Source organism: Canis lupus, unplaced genomic scaffold (genome assembly GCF_011100685.1).
Source record: "Canis lupus familiaris isolate Mischka breed German Shepherd unplaced genomic scaffold, alternate assembly UU_Cfam_GSD_1.0 chrUn_S1600H1790, whole genome shotgun sequence".
NCBI lineage: Eukaryota > Metazoa > Chordata > Mammalia > Carnivora > Canidae > Canis > Canis lupus.
In genome coordinates this window covers 61551-69151 of record NW_023330440.1, presented here as the reverse complement: position 1 = coordinate 69151, position 7601 = coordinate 61551, and the positions used below count along the sequence as shown (strand labels likewise).

The 7601-nt window shown below is 44.0% G+C and overlaps 1 long non-coding RNA gene across 1 annotated transcript; it reads right to left on the bottom strand.

Moving 5' to 3' along the window:
* Window positions 1-4339: 4339 nt before the first annotated feature.
* LOC119878418 lies at window positions 4340-7601 on the bottom strand. Its single transcript, XR_005386854.1, has 5 exons — window positions 7153-7601; window positions 6831-6954; window positions 6460-6533; window positions 5844-6104; window positions 4340-5729 (listed from the first exon to the last, which is right to left on the bottom strand). It is a non-coding gene; the product is annotated as an uncharacterized LOC119878418 (long non-coding RNA).

Genomic DNA, 7601 nt, shown 5'->3' with positions numbered 1-7601 from the left:
TCTCAAAATTCCCCTTTAAGAAGAAGTCCAGTGGAACAATCCACAAAAACAAGGACTGAATAGATATCATGATGATACTAAACTCATGTTTCAATAGTAACTCTGAACGTGAACAGCCTTAATGACCCCATCAAAGGTGCAGGGAGTCAGACTGGATAAAAAAGCAGGACCCATCTATTTGCTGTCTACAAGAGACTCATTTTAGACAGAAGGAAAATACAGCCTTCTGTATTTTCAGCCTGAAAATAAAAGGTTGGAGAACCATTTACCATTCAAATGCTCTTCAAAAGAAAGCAGGTGTAGCCATCCGAATATCAGATCAACTAAAATTTAACCCAAAGACTGTAGTGAGAGATGAAGAGGGACACTATATCATACTTAAAGGATCTATCCAACAAGAGGACTTAACAATCCTCAATATATATGCCCCGAATGTGGGAGCTGCCAAATATATCAATCAATTAATAACCAAAGTGAAGAAATACTTAGATAATAATACACTTATCCTTGGTGACTTCAATCTAGATCTTCCTATACTCGATAGGTCTTCTAAATAAAACATCTCCAAAGAAACGAGAGCTTTAAATGATACACTGGACCAGATGGATTTCACAGATATCTACAGAACTTTACTTCCAAACTCACCTGAATACACATTCTTCTCAAGTGCACATGGAACTTTCTCCAGAATAGACCACATACTGGGTCCCAAATCGTGTCTGAACTGACACCAAAAGTTTGGGATCGTCCCCTGCATATTCTCAGACCATAATGCCTTGAAATTAGAACTAAATCGTAGCAAGAAGTTTGGATGGACTTCAAACACGTGGAGGATAAGGACCATCCTGCTAAAAGATGAAAGGGTCAACCAGGAAATTAAGGAAGAATTAAAAAGATTCATGGAAACTAATGAGAATGAAGATACAACCGTTCAAAATCTTTGGGATGCAGCAAAAGCAGTCCTGAGGGGGAAATACGTCACAATACAAGCATCCATTCAAAAACTGGAAAGAACTCAAATACAAAAGCTAACCTTACACCTAAAGGAGCTAGAGAAAATAGAGCAAATAGATCCTACACCCAGCAGAAGAAGAGAGTTAATAAAGATTCGAGCAGAACTCAGAAACCAGAACTGTGGAACAGATCAACAAAACCTGGAGTTGGTTCTTTGAAAGAATTAATAAAATAGATAAACCATTAGCCAGCCTTATTAAAAAGAAGAGAGAGAAGACTCAAATTAATAAAATCATGAATGAGAAAGGAGAGATCACTAACAACACCAAGGAAATACAGAGGATTTTAAAACATATTATGAACAGCTATACACCAATAAATTAGGCAATCTAGAAGAAATGTACGCATTTCTGGAAAGCCACAAACTACCAAACTGGAACAGGAAGAAATAGAAAACCTGAACAGGCCAATAACCAGGGAGGAAATCGAAGCAGTCATCCAAAACCTCCCAAGACACAAAAGACCAGGGCCAGATGGCTTCCCAGGGGAATTCTATCAAACGTTTAAAGAAGAAACCATACCTATTCTACTAAAGCTGTTGGGAAAGATAGAAAGAGATGGAATACTTCCAAAACGTTCTATGAGGCCAGCATCACCTTATATCCAAAACCAGGGATCCCTGGGTGGCGCAGTGGTTTGGCGCCTGCCTTTGGCCCAGGGCGCGATCCTGGAGACCCGGGATCGAGTCCCACGTCGGGCTCCCGGTGCATGGAGCCTGCTTCTCCCTCTGCCTGTGTCTCTGCCTCTCTCTCTCTCTCTTTCTCTGTGTGAGTATCATAAATAAATTTTTAAAAATTAAAAAAAAAACAAAGACCCCACCAAAAAGGAGAATTACAGACCAATATCCTTGATAAACATGGATGCAAATATTCTCAAGAAGTTACTAGCCAATATGATCCAGCAGTACATTAAGAATATTATTCACCATGACCAACTAAGATTTATTTCTGGGACACAAGGCTGGTTGAACACTCGTAAAACAATCAATGTGATTCATCATATCAGCCAGAGAACAACCAAGAAACATATGATCCTCTCATTAGATGCGGAGAAAGCATTTGACAAAATACAGCATACATTCCTGATCAAAATTCTTCAGAGCGTAGGGATAGAGGGAACATTCCTCGACATCTTTAAAGCCATCAATGAAAAGCCCACAGCAAATATCATTCTCAATGGGGAAGCACTGGGAGCCTTTCCCCTAAGATCAGAAACAAGACAGGGATGTCCACTCTCACCACTGCTATTCAACATAGTACTGGAAGTCCTAGCCTCAGCAATAAGACAACCAAAAGACATTAAAGCATTCGAATTGGCAAAGAAGAAGTCAAACTCTCCCTCTTCTTCGATGACATAACACTCTACATAGAAAACCCAAAAGCCTCCACCCCAAGATTGCTAGAACTCATACAGCAATTTTGTAGCGTGGCAGGATACAAAATCAATGCCCAGAAATCACTGGCATTTCTATACACTAACAATGAGAATGAAGAAAAAGAAATTAAGGAGTCAATCTCATTTACAATTGCACCCAAAACCATAAGATACCTAGGAATAAACCTAACCAAAGAGGTAAAGGTTCTCTACCCTAAAAACTATTGAGCACTTCTGAAGGAAATTGAGGAAGACACAAAGAGATGGAAAAATATTCCATGCTCATGGATTGGCAGAATTAATATTGTGAAAATATCAATGTTACCCAGGGAAATTACACATTTATGCAATCCCTATCAAAATATCATGGACTTTCTTCAGAGAGAACAAATTATTTTAAGATTTGTGTGGAATCAGAAAAGACCCAGAATAGCCAGGGGAATTTTAAAAAAGAAAACCATATCTGGGGGCATCACAATGCCAGATTACAGGTTGGACTACAAAGCTGTGGTCATCAAGACAGTGTGGTTCTGGCAGAAAAACTGACACATAGATCAATGGAACAGAATAGGGAACCCAGAAGTGGACCCTCAATATTATGGTCAACTAATATTTGATAAAGGAGGAAAGACTATCCATTGGAAGAAAGACAGTCTCTTCAATACATGGTGCTGGGAAAAGTGGACATCCACATGCAGAAGAATTAAACTAGACCCCTCTCACCATACACAAAGACAAACTCAAAATGGATGAAAGATCTAAATGTGAGACAAGATTCCATCAAAATCCTAGAGGAGAACACAGGCAACACCCTTTTTGAACTCAGCCACAGTAATTTCTTGCAAGATACATCCACAAGACAAAATAAACAAAAGCAAAAATGAACTATTGGGACTTCATCAAGATAAGAAGCTTTTGCACAGCAAAGAACACAGTCAACAAAACTCAAAGACAACCTACAGAATGGGAGAAGATATTTGCAAATGACGTATCAGATAAAGGGCTAGTCCAAGATCTATAAAGAACTTATTAAACTCAACAGCAAAGAAACAAACAATCCAATCATGAAATGGGCAAAAGACATGAACAGAAATCTCACAGAAGAAGACATAGACATGGCCAACATGCACATGAGAAAATGCTCTGCATCACTTGCCATCAGGGAAATACAAATCAAAACCACAATGAGATCCCACCTCACACCAGTGAGAATGGGGAGAATTAACAAGGCAGGAAACCACAAATGTTGGAGAGCATGCGGAGAAAAGGGAACCCTCTTACACTGTTGGTGGGAATGTGAACTGGTGCAGCCACTCTGGATAACTGTGTTGAGGTTCCTCAAAGAGTTAAAAATAGACGTGCCCTACGACCCAGCAATTGCACTGAGGGGGATTTACCCCAAAGATGCAGGTGCAATGAAACGCCGGGACACCTGCACCCCAATGTTTATAGCAGCGATGTCCACAATAACCAAACTGTGGAAGGAAACTCGGTGTCCATCGAAAATTGAATGGATAAAGATGTGGCTTATGTATACAATGGAATATTACTCAGCCATTAGAAATGACAAATACCCACCATTTGCTTCAACGTGAATGGAACTGGAGGGTATTATGCTGAGTGGTGTAAGTCAATTGGAGAAGGACAAACATTATATGTTCTCATTCATTTGGGGAATATAAATAATTATGAAAGGGAATAGAAGGGAAGGGAGAAGAAATGGGTAGGAAATATCAGAAAGGGTGACAGAACATGAGAGTACTAACTCTGGAAAAGAACTAGGGGTGGTGGAAGGGGAGGGGGTGTGGGGGTGAATGGGTGACGGGCACTGAGGGGGGCACTTGAAAAGATGAGAACTCGGTGTTATTCTGTATCTTGGCAAATAAAAAATAAATTTATTATTAAAAATAATAAAATAAAACAAAATAAATAACTAAATTATGTATGTGTAATGTGAAAAATAATAAAAATTAAAATTAAAATTAATAAAAAGAGAGAATAAGCAGGGTGAGCTGCAGTGGGAGAGGGCAATGCAGGCTCCCCACTGAGCAGGGAGCCCAATGGAGGTCTCAAAGCCAGGTCCCTGGGATCATGGCCTGATCTGAAATCAGGGGCCTCACTGACTGAGTCACCCAGTGCCCTTACCTGATCTAATCATCCATCCCAGTGGTCTAAATGTGGCGGGATCATTCATCCCATGCGGCGGCCGTGAAGATTTCACATCTAACCAACTGTGGACATGCGTGCCTACAACAGGTAGATTGACTGTCTGACACTCTGATTAGACTTGAGACTGAGACCGTGTATCTACTGTATTCTTCCAATGATGTTAGTGCTTCGAAATGTGGCTGCAATCCTAGGCGCTTTATCTCTATTCTTGGAGAAAGGAATCCCAGCCAGCACTTTCCGTCTACTGAGTGGACCATGAGCTGCTCTGTCTTCCCCACTGACCGCTGCTCTGGACACATGAAAGACAAGGAGCAGTGCCAGTTAGATGGAATCCCAGAAGTCTTTTGCAAACAGGAAAACGGCCTGCTTTCCAGTGTTCTGTACACCCAGGGTGCCACAGGCCCATGAGGCTTGATGTGGAGAGCTTCTTCGCTGGTGAGAGACAGCTGCTCCACAGGAAGATGCCCAGCAGCCCTTTCAACAGAGCCAGGCAGCAGAGAATTCTAGGCCATGTGTTCTGCCAGGATTGCCCACAGTAGCCCCATGAGGTTCATCCTCTTCCACAACCCTTCTCAGAGGAAGAAAAAGAAGCTCAGAGAGGTGCAGTGACATTCCCAAAACATGCCGGTAGTAGAGGCGAGCCTCAGGCCCTGTGCTGTGTATGGGGTGGTCACTCACTTGAGGAGCTGCTGGCCCAGGACCCTTTGAGCTGTGCTGAACACGTGATAGAGATGGGAAACGACTGCGTTTTCTGAGAGGCTTCTCTCCTCGATGGATCGTGGCAGGGACTGTACAAAAGTATCCATTCTGGCCTCCCAGAGCGTCCCCATGGCCCAGGACTCATCTGTTGTCAGGGTGGATGATTCCTTTCCACACCAGAGACACAAGGAGAGGCACTGTTGTCAGCTTCCAAACCACAAGCCACTGGGAAGATCAGGGTCTGGCACTCAGCCCAGAGACACCAATCCCATCAGGAAGTTGTACAGGACAAAGGAGTTCAGGGCCCACACAGAAAAAGGTTTTAGGCTTCAAAGTACCATTGGTTGGTTCAGACGTAGGGCACAGCATTGGAAACTTCAACACACACGAATAGCTGCGCAACACTCACATTTCTCTCAACTCAGAGCTTTTACGAAGACCAGTATTCCATGGAGTCATCTGTAAGCATCCCACTGCACATAGAACACAGAGAGTTAGCACCTCAAATGCTGCTCAAAATCCCACAGATTGGGCCTGAGAAGAGACCAAAGCATGGGCTCCCTGGCATGTCCCCTAAGCTGATGTACCTTGGTCTGTTCCTGACCTATGGAGGAAGGTCAGGGGAGAGCACTTTCTCCAGCAGGCCCCAGGGGAGCCAGTTGTTATTAGTCCCGTTCCTTGGATTGCCTTGATCATCTGTAGGTCCTGACTTTCCCCATGAATGGGACTGGTTCTCAGCCCAGACCGGCCATGCTTGTAGTCGGTGGCCTGATGCACCTGTGCTTCTTGGGGGTAGATGGAGAATTGAACCCTTGGAGCAACTCATGCAAGATTTCCTGTGTGGATCTCTAAAAAAAAGGCAAAGTCAGTATCTTAGGTCAGGAGGCATTGAGGGCTTCCAGCCAAACTGGGATTCGAGGTAATGGCAGATCTAGCAAATTAAACAGTCTGTGGGGACACCCAAGGTGCTCTTTACAGCACGACAGACATGGCAAGAGAATGGCATCATGTCAAGTTCCAAAGGCCTTGAATGCCTGAATCACTGTGGCAGAAGGTCCCATTGATGGTGCATTACGAGGACCTCTAAGGACACAGATCATGACCCATTGGGCAGGCAATGGGCTGATGTGTACTGACACATGACAGCTTAGAGATAAACATAGAGAATGGCTTCATCCCACCCTTGTTTTTGTCTTAAATCACCTTCTTTAGTATGATCTCTCGTGAGCCTGCAGACGTTGTGCAATGACAGTGGAGCTGCGTTCTACACAGGATCCCTGGGGCGTATGGGTGAAATAAGGAAAATGGTAGTGAATCTCAAAATACTCATTGTTCTGAGTGAAAAAAAACCACACCCCCTCCTCAAAAGCATGAAATCTATTCTGCACCATTCTAACCTAGGAGAACAGTGTTTTATACCTCAGATGTAGCCGGAGGTTAGGGGTGGAGGTCCAGGTCTCTTTGCGGTTGGGCCTGTGCAGCACTCGTGTGTAACCACTACGGGAGGGCTCCAGGTTTCTCTCTATATTTGTTGGGGGCCATCTCTCTGTGGAGTACCCTCTTCCCATTCTCACCTCAGAACATCACTGCTCCTTGTTTGCCTGGAGCACCCAATCATTGTCAAGGGAATTAGAAGAGTTGAAGCCACAGAACATCTCCTCCAAGATCTCCTGGGTGCAGCTCTGCAAATACAGTGCCCTGTATGTACAGGGCCAAGAGACATTAGGGTACTCCCTCCACATCACAACAAGGGGACATCCCCTTTAGAAATCGTGTTCTCTGCTTCACAGCACAGGGGCAGCTGAAGGGACATCTGGAAACGAGAACCCAGATGAAAGACACTCTTGTGCTCATGACTTAACATACTTGAAGTTGAGCTTGGCCCTCAGCACTCACCTTCTCATCTTGCCTGCTATGACCTGGCATCTGAACAGCAAAGATGTGTCAGGCTTCCGATCCGTAGCAGCTGGTTTATACCCAGGAAGGGCATGTTCCTCTCCTCTGTCTCCTATACACACACACACACACACACACACACACACAAACACAGTAGTCTCAAACACACATCCTCTTGCACATACACAAATGTACACACACTCAATGACAGTGAAAGAGGTGCGACCCCGTTCAGCTGAGATTACAGTGTGGCCTTCTCTCCATTGGCCTCCCCCAAGGTACCTTCCTTGAGGTACCTGTTGAGTTCTCCCCCACACAACCAGAAGCTTCGGAAAGAGGGCCAAACTGACGTCCATAGCGGCATGAATATCTCTCTTTCTGGACTCTCCTAAGCCCAGAGCCACTGAAAGTAAGGCAACAGCAACAGAAGGTCTTGTTCTCCTGACCGG